The following is a 26,337-nucleotide window of genomic DNA, read 5'->3' on the forward strand; positions in this document are numbered from 1 at the left end:
TTTTGCAACAGGGCTTCTCTGTGTAGCTCTGGCCAGCCTGGAACTCACTGCATAGACCAGGCTGGTCTCAGACTCACAGAGATCCACCTGCTTCTGCCTCCCGAGTGCTGAGATTAAAGGCGTGTGCCACCACTGTGCAAACCTGGGTTTGTTTGTTTTTTTTTTTTTTTTTTTTTTTTTAACATGAGCTCTGGTGACTGTATCTCCAACTGAGCTGTTTCTTCAAGCTGGTATGGCTGCAGTTTCATCTACGTAGACTTTATCCCCATTAAAGAGAGACTGAGGGATGCTCAGGGATAAAAGTGCTTGCTGCACATGTGTGAGACCCTGGGTTTGGATCCCTATAGCCCAAAAAAGCAAGACACAGTGGTACATGTCTGTAATCCCAGCACTCCTATGAAAAGACATGTGGCAAAGACCATAGACATCCCAGAAGCCCTCGGGCCAGCTAGCTGGGAGTACTTAGCAGCTAACATGAGACCTGGTCTCAAACAAGGTGGGCCTCCAACCTTTACAGATATACCCACAAACACACCATTTTATAAAGAGAGAGCTTACGTTCAGTTGCCAGTACCTGCAACTGAGTGGCTCAGCATCCCATGGGTCCTAGCTGTGGCTTTATTGTTGTGAAGAGACACCATGACCAAGGCAACTCTTATAAAGGAAAAGCTTTCATTGGGTCTGGCTTACAGATTCAGGCGTTCAGTCCAGTATCATCACGGAGGAAACCACAGCAGCGTGCAGGCAGATATAGTGCTGGAGAGGCGCCCAGAGTGCTACATCTGGAGCCACAAGCAGTAGAAGGGGACTGTCTCCAGCAGGCAGCCAGGAGACTGTCTTCTGCACTGGGCGGAGCTTAAGCATAAGAGGCCTCAAAGCCCGCCTACCCCGTGACGCACTTTCTCCAATGAGGCCACACCTCCTAATAGAGCCACTCCCCATGGCCAAGCATTCAAACACAAGAGTCTGTTCAAACCACCACACCATATAACTCCAGTCCCAGGGGTTCCAAAGCCTCTGGCCTCCAGGGGCACCTGCACTCATGTGTACATACCCACACGCAGACACATACACATAAAATAATAATAATACAGAGACAGGAAACACTACCCTATGCTGCCCAGTGGTATTGTGGCATTGTAGCCTTTTCTCTTGGTCTTTTCTTGTGATGATGATGATGAGGAGGAGGAGGAGGTGGTGGAGGTGGTGATGGTGGTGGAGGTGGTGATGATGGTGGTGGTGGTGATGATGATGATGGTTACATTTCTGCACCTTGACCTCAGGGCTAAGCAAGCACTCTACCAACAGGCTCTATCTTTGCCCTAATACTTCCAGTTTTATTTAAGACTAGAATAGGCTGAGCTGGTAACACAGACAGGAACAATGGCAACAAAAGTCCATGATGTAAAAGCCACTCCATAGCCCAACTGTGACAAGTAAGTTTGCTTTGTGTCCTGCCTCAGGTGCTGTCTCTCCTACCCAGAATATCTCCAGACCTTGTAACAAAGATAATCTTCTCTCAGATGGAGAGTGACCAAGCAGAGGGCTGGGGACTCTGGGGGCACAGAGTACTGGGCCCAGGGTCTCAGGTCTACATGTGAACGTGGTAGATCTTACCAGGCTCAAAAGCACATCCCCAAACAAGGAGTCTTGCCCAAAGTTTCACCTTCTACAAGAGCCCCCTTGAGAGTGTCTGAGGAGTCCAGGGTGGCTAGAGAGAGTACCAGATACCACAGCATAAAACAAAAAAGTTGAAGGAAGGGGGTTGGGGAATCCCTTCCCCCAGGGCCACATTAACTGGTGGTCCCAAAGGCCTCAGGTGAGGTCTGTGCTCGGGGTCAGGGCAAGATGATCATATGTGCCTGAAGATGACTGCATCTTCAGGGCCAAATCAGAGAGAATTCCTACAGATGCGTGCTTCTCTGGGATGTGGTTGGACTGTTTACCATCTAGTGCTCTCTCTCTCTCTCTCTCTCTCTCTCTCTCTCTCTCTCTCTCTCTCTCACACTCTTATCTCTCACAATCTAATCTCTCTCTCTCTCTCTCTCTCACTCACTCTCTCTCTCTCTCTCTCTCTCACACACACACACACACACATGCATACATGTCTCATTACCCCACTGACCAACACAGACAGTCCCACATTGTGATGTTGAAATAATCCCTATTGTGCTGGGGAGACAGCTCAATTGGTCAAGCACCTGCCTCGAAAGCATGGGACTGTGAATTCAATCCCCAGAACGTTGAAAAGCCAAGGATGGTGGCATGTGCTCGTAATCCCCTTGCTGGGGAGGCTCCCCCATCCTGAGTGGCCAGCCAGTCTAGAGGAAGCAGTGAGCTCCAGGTTCAAGGAGAGATTCTGTCTCAAAAACGAATGTGGTTAAAGAATGGAGGAAGACATCTCAACTGAAACCAAGGTCTTCCACACACTCCATGCCTATAGGCACAAACTACACAGGTGAGTGTGCAGGTGTGCACACACCACAGGCACACAAACACAAACAGATCACACAGATACACACATACACATACCACACAGGCACACATCACACACACACACACACACATACACACACACACACACCAAAAGTAAAAGAAAAGTCACTGCTTATAAAACTATAGTGGATCCACTCTGGGTGGGGACACACTGGGAGATCCACTATGGGTGGGGACACACTGGGAGATCCACTATGGGTGGGGACACACTGGGAGATCCACTATGGGTGGGGACACACTGGGAGATCCACTATGGGTGGGGACACACTGGGAGATCCACTATGGGTGGGGACACACTGGGAGATCCACTATGGGTGGGGACACACTGGGAGATCCACTATGGGTGGGGACACACTGGGAGATCCACTCTGGGTGGGGACACACTGGAAGATTCACTATGGGTGGGGACACACTTGGACAGCATTCTAACCTCAAGATTCTTCAGGGTCTTTCCAGATCTCTCTCCCCCTTCTTCCAGTCTGTCTGTCACTGTCTCTCTCTCCCGTCCTCCTCCTCCCACTTTCTGTCTCTATGACTCTTTCTCTGTCTCTCTCTGTGTCTGTGTATCTTCTCTCCTCTCTCTCTCTCTCTCTCTCTCTCTCTCTCTCTCTCTCTCTCTCTCTCTGTGTGTGTGTGTGTGTGTGTGGTGGGGGGGCGGTGTGCATGTCTGTTTGGAGGCCAGAGGTTGACTTTGACTCCCCCTTGTTTCTTTAAGAGGGCATCTCTCCCTGAGCCTGGAGATGTGGAGATGGCCGATTCAGCGGGATGGGCTGGTCCACCCGGAAGCCTCTGGGATCATCCTGTCTCTGCCTTCCCCAGTGGCAGGGTTGCAGATGTGTTCCACCAAGGCCATATTTTACATGGATGCTGGGAATCAAACCTCAAGCCCACATGCTTGTGCAGTCAGCACTTTACCCACTGAGCCTTCTCTGCAGCCCGTCCAGTGGCTCTGGAAGTGGTGTCCCGCTTTACCTGAGTCATATCACCTCGTCCTTGCCTGGTACCAGACTCCAAAGGTTACTTTGTCCATCATCTAGCCCCGCCACCCGCCCCGCCCAAACACCCGTGCCTGCCTGGAATTCCCTTAAAATCTGGAGTTGTGGATATGGGTTTCCTTCCTCCCGCTCCTCCAGTGCTCCCTGCCCCTCCCCAGAGGACTGGTCCCAGGTTTCTGATTCCGGCTGTGATGACCAGGGGGCGAACATGAGCTGGATATTTGCCCAGAGACTTCAGAATGAATAGCCGCAGAGTCCGGTTCCAAAATAGCATACATTAACAACCTGGAATCCATTCCGTCCTGATCCCGTTAGGCGGGAGGAAACATGGTCTGCAGCCAAATAAAAGACACCCTGGAACCCTTATGGCCTCCTCCATGGTAGACAAAGGCAGAGCGAGGACATTATGGGATGGACGTGCCTAATAAACGACGTGTTGGCATCTCCCTTCCACCGGGACGTGGATTAACAGCAGATGTTCTACACGCATGTCGACTTGTACGCTAATCGAAAACAACTGTGAGGCTTTTGCAGACAGGAATTCCATAAATGCAGACCGGGGCCTGTTCCTGCAGTTGCCGGTGGGATGGCTGTAGAGGCAGAGCAGGCTGGCAGGGGTAGGGGGGTGGGGGGGAGGCTCCAGCCCTCCCCTGGAAGACCCCTAGCTCAGGGTCAACACTCCAGTTCCCACTCTGCTCCGGGACCATGCTGAAGCTGTCTTGCAAATCTCAAGGGGATGGAACAGGACACTGAAAGCCTTGGGTTCCAGAGAATGCAAGGCAGAATCAAAACTCAATTCAGTTCCTCAATGGCAGTGGTTCTCAACCTGTGGGTCGAAACCCCTTCAAGGTACGAAGGACATTTCACAGAGGTCACCTGAGACCATCGGAAAACACACGTTTACACAAGGATTCATCAACAGCAGGAAAATTACAGTTATGAAGTAGCAATGGAAATAGCATTATGCTTGGGGGTCGCCACAGCGCGAGGAACTGTAGTAAAGGGTCCCAGCGTTAGGAAGGCTGAGACCCACTGCGCTATGGGATGGTTTGGAGACGACATCGTGGCATAAGCCTCTGTCCTTCACACGTGCACAGACAGGTGAGCACACACACATCGCACGTGCACACACACAGAAGAAAACAGTCACGATTTATAAGGTATAGAGGATCCAGTGGACAGTGTGGTGGGGAGCATGCTACCCTCAGAAGAAGAGTCTCCAGACTTTTCTAGAACCTTCACAAGCATCCGACGCTTTATAGATTTTGCCCAGGCTCAGGAATGGATTTCATCAGAGGACCCCAACTTCAGAGGGTGAAGATGGACTTTGGACCCCAGATAAAGGTAGACCCATTGAGACCTCTTTGCTTCCTACACACTGCCCTCTGAGATGAACATCAGGAGCGCAGGGAGAAGATGCAACCATCCTAGGCCGTATGGATGCAGCATGAGATGGAGGCCCACCAGGTGCCCCTTACCTGCTACCTCAGGCTGCTCTCCCTACAAGTGCAGAACCTCCCCAGGCCCCAACCCAGGCAGGGCTATCTAGAAGTCGCAATCTGTCTCAACAGTGTAATGACTAATCTTAATTATCAGAATGATGGGACTTAAATCACTGTGTGGAAATGGACCTCTGCACGAGTCCATGGAGGATTATCTAGATTAGGTGAGATGGTTCATTGAGTAAAGGTGCTCGCTGCCAAGCCTGACAACCTGAGTTCAATCCCTTAGGACTCACGTGGTGGAAGGAGAGAATTGATATCCACAAGTTCTTCTCTGACCTCCACAGGTGCATGTGTGCATGCAAATACACACAAATAAAATTAATGCAATTTTAAAAATTAAATAGAGCGGACAAAGTGAGGATAGCTATCCTAGATCTCTCTCTGTCTCTCTCTCTGTCTCTCTCTGTCTCTCTCTCTCCCTCTCTCCCTCTCTCTCTCTCTCTGCTTCCTGACTGTAGATACAATATAACCATCTGCCTTTGGCTCCTGCCACCATGCCTTCCCCACCATGATGGACTGGACCCTAAAAATGGGAGCCCAAGTCAATTCATAATTCCTTAAATCTATCTATCTATCTATCTATCTATCTATCTATCTATCTATCTATCTATCATGTGTATAACGTAGGGGCTGTGTGCGCACACACCACGGCATGCATGTGAAAGACAGAGAATAGGTTTCGGGAGTCAGTTCTCTCTGTACACTGTGCACTCCAGGATGAAACTCATGCTACAGGCTTGTGTGACAAGCACTTTTACCCACTGAGCCACCTCTCCAGATCCTTTTCTTCCTTAAGATACTTTTTCATGCATTTTGTTACAAGAGAAAAGTAACTTATATGTGCTGACTGGTCTTATGTCAACTTGACACACAAGCTAGAGTTATCTGAAAGGAGGGACCCTCAGTTGAGAAAATGCCTCCATAAGATCCGACTGTAAGGCATTTTCTTAATTAGTGATTGATAGGGGAGGGCCCAGCCCACTGTGGGTGATGTCATCCCTCTGGGCTGGTGGTCCTGGTTTCTATAAGGAGGCAGGCTGAGCAAGCCATGAGGAGCAAGCCAGTAAGCAGCACCCCTCCATGACCTCTGCATCAGCTCCTGCCTCCAGGTTCCTGCCCTGTCGGAATTTCTATCCTGACTTTCCCTTCAGTGATGAACTTTGACCTGGAAGTATAAGCCAAGTAAACCCTTTCCTCCCCAAATTGCTTTTTGGTCATGGTGTTTCATTGCAGCAATAGAAACCCTGACTAAGACACCGAGATAGGTTTCTTCAGGGCACAGGTGGATGAAATACAGTGACCAAGGCAACTATCAGACACGGCAGCCATAGAAAAGGAAGATGATGACAAACCAGGACAAAGAAAGATAGGCAGGGGACCACAGCTTTCTATTATCTCCCGAGCCTGCATCCCAGGGGAAGTTCAGTGTCTCTTGCAGAGGGGTCACACTGGTATGTCCGTATGAGTGTGGTGCCCTTGAGTGTGGGCACGCGTGTACATGTGGAGAATGGTCAACAATAGCCATTACTCTTTAGACACCATCCATCTGGGTTTCTGGAGTTTTAAGTTTTGTTTTGTATTTTGTTCGTCCTGTTTTTGAGACAGAGACTCAGTTGGTAGCCTTGGCTGGCCTGGGACTTGATGTGTAGACCAGACTGGCCTTGAACTCACAGAGATCTTCCTAGGACAAGGATGACAGTGTCTGAGACTATGCCCAGATTTTTTTTAATGTGGGTTGTGAGGATGAAGCCTAGGTCACCATGCCTGCAAGGTAGGTCCTTTACTGACTGAGCTGCTTCCCAAGCTCCGAGTTTATATCTCGAGTTCATGCCTGACTGTGGAAGGTGGCTCTAGATATGTACCTGGTCTTGGAAGACAGCCCTTGGCAGCCATGCTGTGTAATTGATTCAAAAAACAGTGCATCCTGGGCTCAGTGGACACAGCTGGAGCTCAGATTCCAAAAGCCAGGTGGGAGCAGAGATAGGGGATCCTATTATCCATGCTGGCTAACCAGACCATCCAAACTGGTAAGCTTTTTGTTTGGTATGAGACATGCCTCTATAAATGAAGTAGATAGTGATTGAGAAAGATACCACATGCTGACCTCTGGTCTTCAGGCACATGTACTTAGGTATAACACACACACATGCACACACACACATGCACACACATACATGCACACACAAATACACACACACCACAGCCTACATTCACATGAAAATAGTTGTATCTTTGATTGGCCTTAATGGTGCATAACTGCATGCCCAGCATCCCAGAGGCTGAGACAGGGGTATAGGATCATGAGTTTTAGAGCAAAACCCTGTCTCGGAGAGCCAAGGGCTATGCTCTGGTACAATGGTACAGCATTTGCTCCGTGTGTGCAGAGCACCGGGTTTTATCCCAGTACCATAACACACACTCCAAAAATCTCCAAAAATTATTACATTCATTTGTTTTGTTTTGCGCTGGGTGAGGGGGGCACATGTGTGTGGAGACCAGAGGACAACTGAGGGAGTCAGTTCTCACCTTCTACCAAGTAGGTTCTGGGGACCAAACTCAAGTTATCAGGCTTGGTATCGAGCACCTTTAACCACTGAACCATCTCACTGGCCTGCAGTCCAAAGATTGTCATGAGAGCCAATCAGTCCAATTTTCATGAGTTAATACATAGACAATAATCCACAAGTCTTTGGAACACCAAAGACAAAGACAAAATCTGGCAAATTAACAACAACAAAAAAAGAGTTGCCTCCAAAGACATTTGAGGACGCCTTTGAAAAGCAACTACAGAGGCCAGAGATAATGGCAGACTGACTCCGAAAGAACAGAGAGAAAAATCTGTGGACTAGGAGGGTGGTTTTATCTTTTATTTTTAGATGTATTTATTTTATATGTATAACTGTTTTGCCTGCCTGTACCATTTGCCTGTACCATTCACATACCTGGTGTGCACAGAGGTCAGAAGAGGGTGCCAGATCCCCTGGAACTGAAGTTAAAGATGGTTGTGAGCCACCAATTGGGTGCTAGAAATCAAACCCCAGGTCCTCTGGAAGGGTATCCATTGCTATTAACTGCTGAGCCATCTCTCCATCCCCTGCCCATGAGTTTTATACACAGCTAAACTATCCCTCAAGAGTAATGGTACAATTCAATAATTTGGAGATGAGAATGAAAGAAAGAAAAATTGTCCATGTGTTAGAGAAATGCAAAATTCAAACTGTGTTACAACCTCTCATTAGTGAGTTGACAAAACTTAGTCTGGGCCCAGTGAGAGGTTCAGCAGATAAGATGTCTGATGCTAAGCCTAAGGACCTGAGTTCAATCCCCAGGACTCACATGGTGGAAGGAGGGAGCAGACTCCAACCTGTTCTCTGACCCCCACATGTGTATCCTGATATGTGCTCCCACATACAAACACATACACAATACATATAAATAAATAAATAAATAAATAAATAAATATTTACCTAAAAAAAATTAGGAAGCCTGACAACCCCAGATATTGGCTAGGCTATGGAGTGTTGGAGAACTTGTGTTCACCGCTGGCCGAGTGGAAGTTGGAACATGAGCTTGGAGAAGAACTGACAGCATCTACCAGAGTTAACGACAGAGGCAGGCAAGATAGCTCAGTGAATAAAGTGTCTGCCATGTAAGCACAGCATCTGGGTTCATATCCTCGGTATTCAGGTATAAGCAAGCCTTGGAAATGCACATCTGAAACCCAGTGTGTAGGCAGTGGTACTCTCTGGCTAGCCAGTCTAGCCAATCAGTGAGCTCCAGGCTCAGCGAAAAACCTTGTCCCAAAAATTATGGTGAAAAGTGATCAAAAAGGCCTTTGATGTTTGTATGCACACACACACACACGTGTACACATATCCACACATACACACTCGCAATACCCAAACGTATGTGTGCACACACATGCACATATCCCACACACCTGCATGCATACTCACACACCTGTGCACACACACCCTACATATGTACACACACACCTACACACATGTGGATACCCCCCACATACATGCATATATACAGACAAACGCATACCTACACACCGTAAAACAAACATACAAAAAATTAAAAATAAAACACAACAAAGTTCAGCCTTGGAAGTTTCTTTTTTTTTTTTTTTTAATGAATAAAAAGCCCCAAAGTTGAGCAGATGAGGTGATGCTCGCCTTTAATCCCAGCCTTCAGGGGGCAGAGCCAGGCTGATTTTTATGAGTTCAAGGCCAGCCTGGTCTACATCGTGAGTTCCAGGACAGGCAGGGCTACATTGAGAGACCCTGTCTCAAACCAAAACCAAAAAAGCTCCAAAGTCGTTCCCTGCAAATCCACTCACAATGGTAAGAAAATTAATTACCTTTCAGTAAGTGTCAGATGAACCAACTATAGTATATCAATGTCGGGAAATACTATAAAGCAGTTAAAAGTCATCTAGAGGGGACAGAATCTATGTGGATGGACCTCACAAATGTCTTACATGAAAACGCCAAAATGTGAGCAGATGACTTCAGCAAAACTTCAATGTCTTTTTAAAACAAACAAAACAAGGTTCCGCAAGTCTCAGGCTGGCCTTGAACTCACTACACAGTCAAGGATGACCTTGGACTCCTCTCCTGATCCTTCAGTGTCTGCCTTTCTATTGCTTACAGAGATTACAAGCATCCAAAACCATTCTTGGCTCTATTATAAAAATTCATATATGACGCAAAAGCACAAAACTCTGTCTGAGAAAGATACACACTAACCATAAGTTACTGTTCTGTTTAGGAAAGAAAGCGGGAAGGAGCCAGCAAGATAGCTCAACTGGTAAAGGAGCTTGCTGACAAGACTAAGGCATGAGTTCAATTCCTGGGATCCATGTGCTCAAAGGAAAGAACCAATTCCCAAAATTTGTTCTCTGACCTCCACAAGGGTATTGTGGCATACACACACACACACACACACACACACACACACAGAGAGAGAGAGAGAGAGAGAGAGAGAGAGAGAGAGAGAGAGAGAGAGAGAGAGAGAGAAGGTTGGAGATATGGCTCAGTGGTTAAGAACACTTGTTGGTCGTGCAGAGGACCTGGGTTCAGTTCCCAGCACCTGCGTGGCAGTTCACAGCTGTCTGTGACTTCAGTTTTGAGGATATGATGTCTCTTTTGGCTTCTGAGAGCACTGTATGTATATATGCAGGCAAAACATTCATCCAAGTGAAATAAAAATAAATAAATCTTTTCTGTTGTGTTTTTCAAGGCAGAGTCTCTCTGTGTAGCCCTGGCTGTCCTGGAACTCACTCTGTAGACCAGGCTGGCCTCGAACTCAGAGAAATTCACCTGCCTCTGCTTCCCAAGTACTGGGATTAAAGGTGTGGGCCACCATGCCCGGCTAAATATTTTTTTTAAATAAAAATAAAATTAAAAAGCAAAAGCACACAGGATACAGTTACAATTATACAGCCTGGTATACATAGCAAGGCCCTGTCTCAGAAAGAAAAATACATTGCCCTGGACTTTTTCAAAATAAAAGTCAAGGAAACATTGAAGCAAATATGACATAATGCTAACAGCTATTTAATCTCAGCGGTTGGTATATGAGTATTTTATGGGGTGTTTTATGTGCTTCTTAGCTCAGAAATATTTCTTACATAAGGTTTAAAAATTAAGAGTTTAATATTACCATCAGGATGTCAGAAGGCTGTGCCCGGCTGCCCCGTGCGGTGACCTGCCTCTGCAAGGGGACATTCCATGGTTCCCTTCTTGGTTATTTTTGGCACGGATGGTAGATGCTGCCACATTTTCCTGAAACCCCACTGAGGTGACATAAGGGATTAAGTTTAAAAGATAGAAATTGACAAAGATAAAGAAATCCAACATGGAAACAACAAAAAGGAAAAAAAGAAAGAAAAGAAAAATGGCTGCCGACTATGCTCCATCTGGGAAAGCAAAGTGGCTTCAGTGTGCACACCAGTGATAGCAACACTTGGAGGTGAGACAGTGTAGAGTGCTTGGGGGAAGCCTGGTCTACAGGGTGAAACCAGGAGAGGGAAAGGGGGAAGAAGACAGAGACAGAGACAGGTGCCAGCCGCCAACCCTAATGTCCTGAGTTCAATCCTCAGGACCCACACAGTAAAGAACTGACTTCTGAGCATTGTCTACACACATACACACACACACACACACACAGACTAAAAATGCAAAAATAAAAACAAGAAAAAACAACTTGCTATTCTCAGTAGGAAAGTGGGGATAAAAAAGAATGTAGGTAAGAAAGGAGAGAATGAGAGAGAGAAAGAAAGAGGAAGAAAAGGGGCTGAAGGGGGAACAACAGGAGGGGGAGGGAAAGGGAAGGGAGAGAGGCAGGGAGAAGTTACTTAGTTCAGCCCTGTTTCCTTGGCAGGGAGGGCTGATAAACCCTGGACCCCGTAGAACCCCCTCCCCAGTGACGTGCTTCATGTACTTAGACTTAAAGGGAGAGAACACAGAGGTGCTTCGTGCAGGCTGGTTTCATGCAGGAGAACGTCTCTGGGTACTGTCCTCCCCCCAGGCAGAAAACTGGATTCTCTGCAGAAGGAAAAAGCAAACTGCTCCCTCCTGAAGGATGCCAGCCATGGATGGAGAGCATGGTGAGACCAGGGAATGAGGTGTGAACTGATACATTGGGTTGTAGGAAAGACCCACGCCCTTTATTCTCCCGGCTCCGCTTCCAGGTGGCCTGTGGCCAGACACACCCCTCAGGTACAGTTAGACACCTTTTCTATGGAGAATCTGATCATGCCAAGAGGAGGTCACCCACGGCAGAGAGAGCCTACATGCTGTGCAGCGGTACCCACACACAAACACGTGCACACAAACAGACGTGACACACTCATCCTTCATGCAGAGCTGGTATATCCCAGCCAGACGCACAAGCCAACATATAGGCAATGTTCAGCTTACAATGAATTTATATCTCAGTGAGTCTATCGTGGATTGAAAATACCATTAGATCAAAGGCATTAAATATGGCAGGGGTGGGGTGTAGCCCAGTTGAAAAGTGCTTGCCTGGAATCCCTAAGTCAGAGGCGGAGGGTGTGGCTCAGTGGCCGAGCTTTTGCTTCAGTGTCTGAGGTCCTGAGTTCAACCCTGAGCACCCGGGGTGAGTGTGGGAGATGAGGACAGGGATGTCCCAATAACAAGCAAGAAAGCCAAAAGGATCAGAAGAGTCAGTTCAGACATTGACCAGCTGGGAAGACAAATGTATAGGCAATTAAAGAAGCAGCAAGAAAACTGCAAAGTTGTAAAGTAAACTGCTGAACAAGAGTCCTGGGCGATAAATGACTGCATTATAAAAGGCAGAGTGAGGCACGAGATTCTGGAACATTCCAAACCCACACTGGGGACTGCAGGCGATGTTTGGCCATAAAGAACATTCAGGGGTTTCTTGTGTGAACTAGGAACCAAGAGCCAAATGTGTCCAACCCTAGGACACAGAGCTAGGAACTCCCTAGAAGAAGCCCCCCAAAACACGTTAGCTGCTGGGGAAGGGGTGAGGATCTGAACCATGGATTTCGGGCTTTGAGAGCTCCTAAGAGCATGTGGGCATTTCACAAATTGGAATGAACAGTGGGACAGCTGGCTAAGTAAAGGCCGTCTTCATCTCAGATGTACCTTGTCCTCCTGGAGGGTACATGAGATTACATGACCTTTGACACAAGATTCATATGAACTAGAATCACACAGTTTCATGAGTGGTTATACCCACCCACAGGTCACCACTGTGAGACTCCAGCCACTGAGTTTAGATGCATCACTGTGGCAAAGCCCAAAGTCAACTGACAGGAAAAAAGACCCTGTGTGAGACCTCATTAGGAGGCCAGTGCCACCGGATGTCACTGTTAGCTACGAGGGTTTCCTTGGCCTTTTGCCTCAAAGCTAAAGCTCACACAGGAATCTTCTAAATCTTATTTGCTAAGATATTTGTTTTAAAAAGTGCTTGTGTGTGCCTATATGAACTTTATGTGCACCTTGTGTGTGCAGATTCCTGGAAGGCCAGAAGATGGCGCCAAATCCCTTGGAAGTAGAGTAACGGACAGTTGAGAGCCACCATACGGATGCTAGGAACCAAACCCAGGTCTACTGTACCTCTAACCACTGAGCTATTTCTTTAGCCCTTGCTATTTATTTATTTATTTATTTATTTATTTATTTATTTTCTATGTTTGGTAGAGGGAGAGAAAGAGAGAAAGAGAGAGGGAGAGAGAGAAAGAAAGAGAGAAAGAGAGAGAGAGAGAGAGACAGAGAGAGAGAGAGAGAGAGAGAGAGAGAGAGAGAGAGAGAGAATATGTGTTTGTACCAGGGTACACATGTAGAGGTCAGAGGACAACTCTTAGGAATTGTTTCTCTCCTTTCAATGTGTGGGTTCCAAGGATGAAACTCCCGTCATTAGGCTTGGTAGCAGGTGCCTTTACCTACTGAGCCATATGTTTTACATATATACATACATATTTACTTATTGTATATATTGTGTATATGTGTTCATATATACAGGTATATGTCTGCATGTGGAGCCCAGAAGCCCTCAGTGAGTGTCTTGTCACTCTCCGCTTTATTTTTTGAGACAGGATCTCTCACTGAACCCCAAGTTTATCCTTTTTACCAGGCCAGCTGGTCAATAAGCTCCAAGAATCCCCCTGTCTCTGCCTCCTAGGTATTGGAGTCACAAGTGCATGCCCAGCTATTTCCCATGGCTTGTAGAAATTGAAAACCAGGTTTTGACTCTTGCATGCCGAGCAAAACTGCAGAGCCATCTCCCCAGTCATCCAGTCAGCCGTCCTTATGATACATGAATACCAGCTTAACCTTTGCATATCTATCATGCTGGCTAGTTTTTATGGCAACTTGACACAAGGTAGGGTCATGTGGGAGGAAGGGATTGTAATCCAGAAAGTGCCTTCATATCATACAGTCAGCCTGCAAGCAAGTCTGTGGGACATGTTCTTGATTGATGGCTGAAGTGGGAGGGCCCAGCTCTTGGTGGGTGGTGCCAACATGGGCAGGTCATCCTGGTTGGCATAAGAACTGGCTGAGCAAACAATGAGGAGCAAAGCAGAAGCAACACTCCTCCATGACCTCTGTGCATCAGTTCCTGCCTTAAGGTCCTGTCCCAACCTCCCTAGATGATGGACTACAAGCCGTAAAGCCAAACAAACCCTTCCGTCCCTAGGTTGCTTTTGGTCATGGTGTTTTATCACAGCAATAGGAGCCCTAACAAAGACGCTCTTAACTGTCCCTCCAGCTCTCCTTCCTTCTTTTTATTCCGTCCAGGACGCCCAGCCCATAAAAGGCTGCTGCTTACATTTAGGGCAGGTCTTTCTAACTCAATTAACCAAAAGTAGAAACTCCCTCATAGACATGCCCAGAAGTTGTCTCCTGGGAGATTCTAGGCCCTGTCAAACTGCTGAAGCACATTAACCATCACAGCAGAACTGGATGCCAGAAGGAAACATAATGCAGTCCATTTCTTTATCTATAAAGACTTTCTTTCAGCCGGCACATGTAGCTTTCAGCCTGTTTCAGAGGAAGGGAGTCTGGGATTGTCAAGGCTGTTTCCGTCATAATTGCCTGGCTGTTCAAAGACAGCAAAGCTATTCCGGTTTTTGGTTTGTTTGTTTGTTTCTTTGTTTTTCTACCAGAGGCCTGGGAGACGGGCTTTAAACTCAAACCAGCATTCCTTGCAAACAGCAGATGTGTATGCCTACCGAGGTACTCTGCCAGGTCGTAAAGGATCAGGGGTTGGAAACATCTGAGCTGCAAGATTCTTGCCACAGCCTCGAATTTACAGATAAGAAAACTGTAGCTGGGACAGACTGTAGCAAACTTGCCCCTGCCAGGTCTATCCACACAGCAGGTCTGAGCTCCAGCTGTGGGGAGATAAAAGGACAACTGTGTGTGAGCACTGTCATCTCAGAGCAAAAGCTGCAAGTTGAAGCCCAAGCCACAGCCCATTGCTAAGGCCTTCATCTCCTGTGTAGTTCCTGAGCCCCCATGAAAGAGGAAGTTGAGGCTAAGACTATGGCTCAGTGGTAAGCACTTGCCTCGCATGTGTGAGGCTCTGAGTTCAATTCCAAGCACTGGAATAAGTAAATAAATTAGATAGGTAGGTAGGTAGGTAGGTAGGTAGATAGATAGATAGATAGATAGATAGATAGATAGACAGACATGGATAGACAGATAGATATGGATGGATAGATAGACATGAATGGATAGATAGACATGAATGGATAGATAGACATGAATGGATGGATAGACAGATATAGATAGATAGATAGATAGATAGATAGATAGATAGATAGATAGATAGATAGATTTGGATAAATAGATAGATGAATAGGAACTGAGAGGTAGGTAGCTGAGTTGATCTGGGTTCAATCCCCACCACCCACATGAAAGGCCCGAGCTCGGTGGTGCAGGTTTATAATCCCAGTGCAGGGGAAGCAGAGACAGGTGGATGCCTGGGACTTGCTGGTCAACCAGCCTACCTCAGTCGATAAACCCCAGGTCCCAGTGAGAGACCTTTTCTCAAAAGACATGAAATGGCTCCTGAGAAACAACACCTGAGGTTAGCCTTGTATACACACACACACACACACAAAGGTACACTGCACAAATGCCATGGCATGGACACACATGTGCACATACATATGAATAAAATTTTAAAGAGAAACACTTTACAAATATAAAAGAAAAGAAAAACGTGCATATGGCTGAGGCTCCGTTCTGAAGAGGCTGCTCTTCCAGAGGACCCAGGTACAATCCTCAGCACCCACGTGGTGGCTCACAACCATCTATAGCTCCAGTCCCAGAGGTTCTGGTACTGTCTTCTGGCCTGTTCAGATACAGTATGCATGTGGTGCATAGACATGCCTTCAGGCAAATAGTCATACACATGTAATAAAAACAAATAAAAGGAGAAAAATGCATATATGGAGTTTCTTACAGAGAGAGAGAGAGACAGAGAGAGAGAGAGACAGAGACAGAGAGACATAACCAAGGTTTTAGGGTCAATTATGGCCCAAAGCATCCATAATCTGAAAGAGAAAATTCCTAATCCAGTGTCTATAGCCAGACATGGTGGTACACAAGTGTAATCCCAGGACTTGAGAGGACGATGATCAGGAGGAGGCCATCTTTGGCTACGTAGTAAGTCTGAGATGAGCCTCCAAACCTCGGCCTAAAGCAGCAACAGCCACAACAAACAGCATGATTCAGCTGCCTAGCGTGCATGGTGTCCGGAGTTCTGTCTCCGGCACTGTGTAAAATCAGCCATGGCGGTGCATGCCTATTACCCCGCCACTCGGGAGGCAAGGGTAGGAGGAGCAGACATCCAAGGTCGTACGAGGGTGGAAGTCAGCCTGGGCTGCATGAGATCTTGTCTCAGAAAAGAAAATGGGCTGGGGGTGGTTCTGTGGGTAAAGAATTTGCTGTGCAAGCATGGGGACCTGGTCCCCAGCACCCCACAGAAAGCTGGACATGGTAACCCATACCTATGGCTCCATCACTGAGAGGGGTTAGAGTCAGAAGGATTACTGGGTCTTAGGTCTCAGCTTAGTTCCAGGTCTCAAGGAAATTGGGCAGAGAGTGACGGAGCAGGTCAGCGGGTCACCTTATGTTTCTCTGGCCACTGTATGTGGACCTAAGTCCACACATATGTACACACACACGGGGGGGGGGGGGGTTGGGTTTATGAGCCATCTGAAGGGGCCTCCGGGATGTCCAGCCACAACATAAACCCCACACAGTTTTGTTGGCATCCGTTCCGTGGTTGAAGGCTGGAGACATGGGCTCAAGCTCACCTCCCAACAGCTTCCAGGAGTCTGGGGCATCGGAAAGTGCCAGAAGACAGGATGCATGGTCCCTTCAGCTGAACCTCATCCCCAATACCTGCACCTGATTTTTGCCAGGTCTCCGTGGAGCTCAGGACCAACCCCCACTCCAGCCTTTGTGTTCCCTGAAGCCAGAGGTCAGGAGGTCCCTTGGAAGCAGTGTGATGGACCATTGACCAGTCATGGAGACCCCAGGTAAAGAAGTTGAAGTAACTAGGAGATGAATTTGAATGTTAAAAATCCTTCCTGAGGGCTGGAGTTTAGCTCAGGTGGTAGAGTGCTAGTCTAGCATGCAGAAGCCCTGGGTCCCATCCTCAGACCCACATAATCTGGGTTCTGGTACATGCCAGTGTTCAGGAGGCAAAATTGAAATGGCCGGGGATCTTCGTTAGCTACAAAGAGAACTCGAGGCCAGCCTGGGATACATGGGACCCTGCCTCAATAAACAGGAGGTGGAGGGGAAGAGGGAGGGAGCAGTGGTTCTCTGAAGCTTAGTGCCATGACACACACCTGTAGTCCCAGAATTCAGGAAACTGCAGCAAGGTTTTGAGTTTGAAGCTAGCATACACACACACACACACACACACACACACACACACACACGCACACACATGCATGCACATGCACACACACATGGATGCACACACATGCACACATGCACACACATATGCACGCGCATGTGCACACACATACATGCACATGCACACACATGTGCACACACACACAGAATGCCAGCAGTCAGGTCCTATGAAACATCCCCTTCACTTGGGCCAATCTGGCAGCATCAGTGGCATCTTCTCAGGTGATCAGAGTCACTCAGTGTCAACTTCCCCAATGACCTAAGCAGGACCTCACATAAATAATACATTTCTTGGGTGATGGTGATACATGGCTTTAATCCCAGTACTCAGGAGTCAGAGGCAAGCAGATCTCTGTGAGTTCAAAGTCAGCCTTGTCTACAGAGTAAGTTCCAGGATAGCCAGGGCTACACAGTAAAACCCTGTTTCAATAATAATAATAATAATAATAATAATAATAATAATAATAATAATACCACCATTTGTTATTGTTGTTCCTCTTTGTTTTGTTTTTCCAAACAGGGTCTCATGTAGCTCAGGCTGTCCTCGAACTTGCTTTGATGACCCTGAACTCTGTTCTTCCTGTCACCCAGGATTAGCGGCATGTGCCACTGTGTCTGGCTTATGTGATACTAGGAATGAAAATCCAGACATTTGTGTATGTGAGGAGAGCATTACCCACTGAGTTATTAATACAGCTCCAACCCCAGGCAACTTGGTGAGTTCTAGGCCTGTGGGAGAGCATATCTGAAAGCAGACAAGAACAAGAAGAGACTCAAGGTAGGTTGCACCTGAGGAAAGGCAACCGGAATTGTCCTCTGGCCTCCAGATGCATGCTCGCACATGAGCGTGCACACCTGCACACACGTGCATCTGACTAACACCACAGCCACTCAGACTCTCCCGGGGAATGAGCCTCTGTGTAGGGTGTATTCTGCTGCTCACTTGCAAGGGGTGGAACCCAAAGCTGGAATCTTCAGTGAATGAATGAATGAATGAATGAATGATGCCACAGAGCCACCTTCCCCATTCATGAGGCCATGTAATAGTTGTCCTCCTTGGCTCTAAGAGAGGAGAGGTTTTACTTAGGCTCGTGGTTCAAGGGATGAAGTCCATCATGGTTGGGAAGGCATGATGATTCTGTCTGATAGCGTGACTTGTTAGATATTGGAGGACCAGGAACAGAGACAGCTCCAGCCATAAACATGGCCTGGATATATCCCTGAAGACCTCTTCCCCCACCCATGATCTACCCTGACAACTGAGCCCCCATGACCTCCCTGAACAGCATCCACCCCCAAGTCTTCAAACACTGAGTCTATGGGGGACATCTCACATTTCAGTGATGATGAAAAGTCTGGAGAATGGGTGCGCGTTCATGATCTCCATGGCCAATGAGCCAGAGAGCCCTTTGCTTTGCTTCCCCATCCTGCCCAATTCTGCCCATTCTGCCTTGGTTTTGTGTGGGTTCTGAGGACTGAACTCAGGTCCTTGTGCTTGAATGGCAGGCGCCTTACCTATTGACCCATCTCTTTAGCTCATCATTGTTTTTGATTTGTGTGGCAGTTTATATATGCTTGGCCAGGGAGTGGCACTATTAGGAGGTGTGGCCTTTTGGAGGAGGTGTGGTTTTGTTGGAGGAAGTATGTCACTGTGGGGGTGGGCTTTGAGATCCTCCACCTAGACACATGGGATACTGTCTTCGCCTGTTTTCCTTTGGAATGAGATGTGGAACTCTCAGCTCCTCCTACCCCATGCCTGCCTGGATGCTGCCATGCTCCCCCCCTTGATGATAATGGCCTGTGAGCCATTATCAATTAAATAACCAATTAAATGTTGTTCTTTATAAGAGTTGCCTTGGTCATGGTATCTGTTCATGGCAGTAAAACCCTAAGATAGTTTGTTTTCTTTTAAATTAAGCAGTATCTTTTTAAAAGATTTTTATGTGTACGAGTGCTTTGCCTGTGTATGTGTATGTCCACCACATGTATGCAGTGCCTGAGGGAGCCAGAAGGGGGTGTTGAATCTCCTGGAACTTGAGTTGTAGATGGTTATGAGGTGCTGGGAACCAAACCCAGGTCCTCTACAAGAGAAGCAAGCAGTGTTATCTGCTGAGCCATCTCTTTATCCTCCGGACAAACGTTTTCTATTTTCTGTAGCTTATGTAGCGCTGCCATCTTGGGAGAGGGTACAGATCATACGAACCTGGAGACGGACTGCCTCCCAGGGCTAGCTAATTCCTTAAGATAGAAAACAACTCTCTAAGAAGAACATAGCTCATGGGCAAGCCATCATCTTCCTCACTCTCCTGCCCCACATCCTCTCAGCACCAGGTACCAGGCTCCTAGAGTCAGCCTCAAACACTGCCAACAATAAACCAATCTGGCATCCCAACTGTTTATCCCACCCTGTCTTGTGTTTTCTGCAAAAGTCCACTAACAGCTCTGGTCCAGGCTTTCTCTTCAACCTCAATACAAAGAACCAGTGTTTTTTGCATGGATGCCCTAAAACAGCATGGTATCGCCCCCCCCAGCAGGGCCTCTACCACTGAGCCACGCCCCCAGCCCCTCACTGGGGGATTCTAGGCAGATGCTCTACCACTGAGCCACGCCCCAGCCCCTCATTGGGGGTCTAGGCAGGGGCTCTACCACTGAGCCACGCCCCCAGCTCTTAAGATTCTTCTCTTGATGGTAAAAGCACTAATGGGAAGGAACTAGGAGGAAAGAGATAAGAATTTTTTTAAAAAGGAAATATGGCAATAACCAGGAAGTAGGGTCCTATGAAAATAAGTAGAAGCCAGAGGGTCAAACCTGCAGTTTCAAGAACCTCACCCGCCGATCTCTATCCCTTTTGGCTCCCACAGCAAGTCAAACAGCCATTCAGTTAGGTCCTTCCCTAACATCAGATCCTCCACTTACTCATTTAGGGACATCTTGTAACCCTGTACTGGGATGCCCAAGCTTTTCCCTTCATCATTGCAACATGAGCGTCAAATGCAGTCCCTGGAACCCCTAAGTCTGCCATACACTCGCTTATGTCCTGCTTTAATGGCAGCCGTGGAAGACAAGCCATAAAAACCTCCTCAGATTCACTAAGAATCATTTTCCTAAAATGCTGAGCTCAGCAGATTGGCCAGGGGTGACCTCAGCCCCTCCCAGGAGAATTCCTTTGGCTTTGAATGCTCTGCCATTCAAAATACAAACAGGCTCGTACACAGAGCAGGGGCGAGGTGAAAGGGCAGCCTCATCTGGACTCAACTCAACCAGCTCCATACTGAAATGCACAGCTAAACCCCTCTGCCCCAGGCCTGCCTTGCCCCTTATGGGGACCCTGGAGATTCATTTCCAGCCATCCTAGATTTATTTCCAGCTGGAAACAAAGAAAGAGGTGAGGGGAGGACAGTTCCACACTTAGGTTAAATTTACCTCCAGCTGGTTGGGGCCCTTAATTTATCTGCAAATCCCCATAACGTTCCATTAGTTACTTTTCTGGTTGCCGTGACCAAATACCTGACAGGAAGTTATTTAAGACAAGAGGGTGTTATTTTGGCTCATAGATTCAAGAGATAAAGTCCTTTCAGAGAGGAAGGCACGGAGGCAAACAGCTCCAAGGCGGTAGGAATGTGTAGCTGGGAAGCCCCGCTTCCTCACATCTCAGAGGAACAGGAAGCAAGGAGTAGACCGGAAGTGGGCTGTAAACTAGTTTCACAGCACCGTCTCGAGCCAAACAACCACCATTGTCGTAGGACCAGCTGTGCTTGCTCACAGAAGGTCATCGTAGCTGTGCTTGTTGAACGCTGACACTCCGAAAAGAATGATATGGGGGAGGGGGGAGCATCAGACCTTCATCTGAGTATCTTCCGCTCCCCACAGTGGTTTCTACTTCTGCCCTAATTCCACATGGCCTTGGAGATCTCAGGGAGGGGCTGGAATACATAGGCTTAGGAAGACTAGAGGAAGGGGCTCATCGGAGCAGCCATGGGAGTCGCCATCCACGCTGGGTACAGACCTGCCAGTGAGACTGCTTTAGGGGCCAACATCTGGCCCCTCTCTCCATGATTTATAAGTAAACCCAACAAACTCATTAGTTCCCCGGGATGAACTTCGGTGGAATGGAACATTGGTTTCTTATTGGGACGTCATGAGTGGGGGTAGACATTGTTTAGTCTGCCCATCGAGGAGACAAATTTTACCACAGACCCCCAAGCCCACTTTACCTACCCTGACCCCCACCCCATATGATTCACTTTCTCCATAAAGTCCCCACATCCTAAAGATCCCACAAGCTACAAAGCGGTGCCACCGCTGGGAATCTGTGTTAGAACACGTGAGCCCATGGGGACTGCTTCCCATTCAAACCACAACAAGCACCCCTAAAGCGGGAATTTCTGGCTTTGCTGGAGACTCAGTGGTGTCACGGGATGTTTTTCTGTAGACTGTCTTAGGAGATGTTTTGCTGAAGCAGACACGTGGTGTTTTTTCTGGAAGTTGCCTGGTGAAAGGGCATGAGATGTTTTGCTGGAGCAGATGCTCGAGAGGACCTGATGTTTACAGAGTGTAAGTATAACCCAATGGACAGTTGGACAACGCTCTAGCATTGGTTTGCCTTGCGACTCTTTAATGGTCACCACTGGAGTTTGCTGAAGCTGCTCTTCGCTGACGATGCTGTGTGGTATTGGTTCGCCTTGCTTTCTTTGCTGATCTCTGCTTTGCAGAGAGAAACTCACCAAAGACCTACTGGTGGTGTTCCTGCTGCTTGCTCAGACTCACGCTGATTGGCAGAGCCTCTCGGTTTTTTCTGGACTGAGCTGCTGCTACTGATTCATGTTTGGTGTTTGCCGAGCTGACTGGACTGCCTCTGTTGATTCGTGTTTGCTGTTTTGCTATTGAACTGGACTGCTGACATTAAAGACTGGAATTACCCCGAAGAACTATTTCTAAACAGGTCCACAACCCCTGTTTCCCGTTAACCTTTTTTTTCCCCTACCTCTGGTGGGTGATGGGCTGTGGGGCGGTGGACCATGAAAGGAAGCCTGGTAATGTCGAACTAAGGCCCCAGGGACCCTGAAGGGACAGTAAAAGTTTTGCCTGCTCAGGACTCCAGGCCCATATCATGCAGCCACAGCTGCCCCATAGAGAGAATTGCGGCCATCAGTCATATAGGGGCAGCGCCCACAAGTCCCTCCTCATGTAGATGAGACATCTCAGGCCAAGCCAATAGGAAGCACCTGCTGTCAGACCCACCCCACCCCAAACTGTATAGAAGATCCTATCAGAAGGAGTAAAGGTGTGTGAGCATTGCTCCATCATCTGAGAGCTTCTGTCACAGGAGATGTAACATAGCCTGGGAAGAGGTCATGCTCCTGAAGCTTCCACCACCAGAAGCTCCCCTGCACTTTGCTCACCGGCCAGCTTGGCTTGGCTCAGCACAGCCAGTGCAGCCTCACAGAGCAGCAGGGGGACTAGATCGGCAGAGGAGACAGTTGAGGCACTTCCCCCTCCCTGCTCATGCCCTTTCCCCTTCACTTGACCCCTCCCACCGGGTCAGGCCAAAGGTCTCTGTGGATAGCCTCCAGTACACAGACCGACAGTGGGCTAGAAAGGAGGCTGAAATTTTAAAGAACCCTAATTAATGTAGGTTTGGAAAAATCTAAGCTTACATACCCCAGATGAGAGCTGGCTTCTGAGTTGCTAAGGACAGTGCCATCCTGTATACGGGGGTGGGGGTGGGGAAGACTCAGTCCAGGCTTTGGTGGCGATAACTTTCGGTGAGATTTCCCTAGACCTTCAAAATTCTAGACAGGAAAAAAAAAAAAAAGCTGAGTTCCAGCTCTGAGTTGGGCACTAACTCTCTTTCTGTCTCAGAGCCTCAGTTTCCCCACATCGCAACAAGGATCATGTGTAACACTGGGCTGAAAGTCCTTTCTTTCATGTATCATATTCAAGGTGAGAAATGTGCACGTGACTCCCTAGAGGGACACCTGTTGGTAGGACATGGGATCTATTTTACTTTTATTTATATGTGCACGCAGCTGTATGTGTGGGGTGGGTGCATGCCTTATGTGGAGAGCTCAAGGAGGCCAGAAGGTGTCAGATGTCCTGTAGCTAGAGTTATAGGTAGTCGAGACCCACCGGGTGTGGATGCTGGGAATGGAACTCCAGACCTCTGCAAGAGCAGCCGTCACCCTGTAGAGTCATCTCCCCAGCCCTGCGGAATCACTCTTAAACCAGACCTAGCGAAGAAAGAATATTCATGTTCAATGATGCTGCCTCCTGCACTTGGCTTTGGCAGAAATGAAGATTCAGGTCCCGTATGAGTCTGAAACTTTCTTAAATGTCTTAAGGCTATGGCTCAGTCTATAAGGTTCTTGTATCTGCACCCATGAGAACCTGCATTGGATCCCCAGCACCCATGGAAAAGCTGCGCACAGCCATGAGGGCCTGAAATCCCATCACCAGAGAGGCAGAGAGGGATTACTGGAGCTGGCCAGGCAGCAACACCAGCCCAGAAAATAAGGTGCAGAGAACTTGAGACTGACACCCAATATCAACCTCCTGCTTCCACACACAAACGAGGATGTCATCTAGATTCTGGATGTGAGAGGAAGCACATATCCATTGCCTCTCAGAGCCTGGGTGGTTTGGCTCAACATGATGTTCTATGCTTCATTCATTTCCTGAAAACAATAGAATTTCATTCTTCTTTCTGGCTCAATAAAGCCTTCTAAGTATGCACGCCCTTCTTTGTCCATTCATCCACAGGTGGACATCTAGGCTGACTCCAGAACAAAGGAAATATTGTTTCAATGTAGTAACAACTTGTCACTCCCTTCAAGGCTCAGGGAACACCTGAGGAACAGGGGAACAGAAAGAAAGAACTTGAGCTGGGGGGAGGTGCGGGTGCCCCAGGATGCTGTCTTGTGGGTGTAGCGGCATCTGGACTCTTGGACTCTCAGGGCCAGTCAGGTGAGTTTACCTGAAGAGACCTAGACTAGGCCCATCAAGGCCCCATCCCAGAGGAGGGAGTGGCTCAGGAGGCTCCATATTTCCCTAAAGATCTGCAACAGTGGGTGGTTGCTGGGGGAGGGAGAGGCAGTTTCTTCAGTTGTAGCCTCCGGTGAGCTATGCTCTCTGCTAGGCTCTCACAAGCAGCCCTAAGGAAACGCATTGGATCCCAAACAAGCAAATAAGAGGACGTGAAAAGTTATGAGTAGGAAGAGGGCTGCGGCTTGTTGGTTTCTGATCAAGCTGAGAAAACACAAGAAGAGCCCTCAGATCCAGGGAAAGACCCTGCCTCAAAGAAGCAGGGGGAGGAGCTCAAGAGCTGGCTGTTACAGGCTGCTCTTGCAGAGGACTCAGGTTCAGTTCCCAGCCACCATGTGTCAGCTCACAGCCATCCCGAACTCCAGTTCCAGGGGTTCTGACACTCTTTTCTGGCCTCTGTGGGCACCAAGAATGCACATATGATACACAGACACACATTTAATCAAAACACCCAAGTACATAAAGTTAAATTGAGAGGGAGGGAGGGAGGGATGGAGGGAGGGAGGGGGGAGAGAGAGAGAGAGAGAGAGAGAGAGAGAGAGAGTGAGAGAGAGATGAAGGAAGGAAGAAGTTGCAAGAAGCAGATGAAGAGTGATAGAGGATGCTGTGATGGTTTGACTAGGCTTAGCCCAGGACGTGGCACTATTAGGAGGTGTGGCCTTGTTGGAGTGGAAGTGTGTCCCTGTAAGGGTGGGCTTTGAGAGCATCCTCCTAGCTGCCTGGAAGACAGTCTTCTTCCTGGCTTTCTTCATATCAAGACACAGAACTCTGGAGCTCTGTCTCCAGCACCATGCCTGCCTGGATGCTGACATGCTTCCTGCCATGATGATTATAGACTGAACCTCTGTGACTCACTGTAAGCCAGCCCCAATTCAGTGTTGTCCCTTATAAGAGTTGCCTTGGTCGTAGTGTCCCTTCACAGGAATGGAACTAACTAAGACAGATGTGTAGCGCCCTCTTTTGATCTCCACACTTACTCACAGGTACATGGAGCACACACACACACACACACACACACACACGGGTGTGTATATACAAATAACTAAATAAACATTTATGCATTTAATTATTTTTACTTAAATATTTACCTCATTTAAAAAAGCTATTTACAGCGATGTTATGCAAAAGCTGGAAATAACTCAAATATCTTATATTAGGTGTTAGGTTAATAAATGGTGTGTGTTTACATATTCCATAACCACAAAAAGTTATAGAAGGAGATGTCCTTGAAAGTCACTGAATGGTCGGTACGTAAGTGCACGTGTGCATGCGTGCACACACACACATACACAAAGTCTCAAGTTTTGTTGTTACCACCTTTTGGTTTTGTTTTGATTTTTGCCAAAGGGAGATAGGAGGCTACTTTGAAACATGTTATTCTAGATGCTTTAACACTGAGTATGAACAGACGCTTTTTGACTTATAATAGACAGTGCACAGATATACTTACCATAAATATAAAACATCAAAATGTATTTGAGGGCCGGGCGGTGGTGGTGCACACCTTTAATCCCAGCACTTGGGAGGCAGAGGCAGGTGGATTTCTGAGTTCGAAGCCAGCCTGGTCTACAGAGTGAGTTCTAGGACAGCCAGGGCTACATGGAGAAACCCTGTCTCGAAAAACCAAAAAAAAAAAAAAAAAAAAAGTATTTGAGGGTCCAGAGGGGTCATGTGGTAAGGTCTTGACCGGAGTATCACTAAGCTGGTGTGCTGGTGTACACTGGGGAGCTGGAGGCAGGGGGGATTCCTGTGGCTCTGTCCAGCCTACCTTAATCACCAAGCTCCAGTCTCAGTGAGAGACCTTGTCTCAAAAGAACGAGGTGGATGGCTCCAGTGTCAACCTCTGATCTCCACATGTGCACACAT

At 47.7% G+C, this 26,337-nt stretch overlaps 1 protein-coding gene across 5 annotated transcripts in view; it reads right to left on the minus strand.

The window, feature by feature from the left end:
* Col26a1 (collagen type XXVI alpha 1 chain) overlaps positions 1-26,337 on the minus strand; it is a 137,065-nt gene that overhangs the window by 65,784 nt on the left and 44,944 nt on the right. The window lies entirely within an intron of this gene.

This window comes from Arvicanthis niloticus, chromosome 24 (genome assembly GCF_011762505.2).
Source record: "Arvicanthis niloticus isolate mArvNil1 chromosome 24, mArvNil1.pat.X, whole genome shotgun sequence".
Classification (NCBI taxonomy): domain Eukaryota; kingdom Metazoa; phylum Chordata; class Mammalia; order Rodentia; family Muridae; genus Arvicanthis; species Arvicanthis niloticus.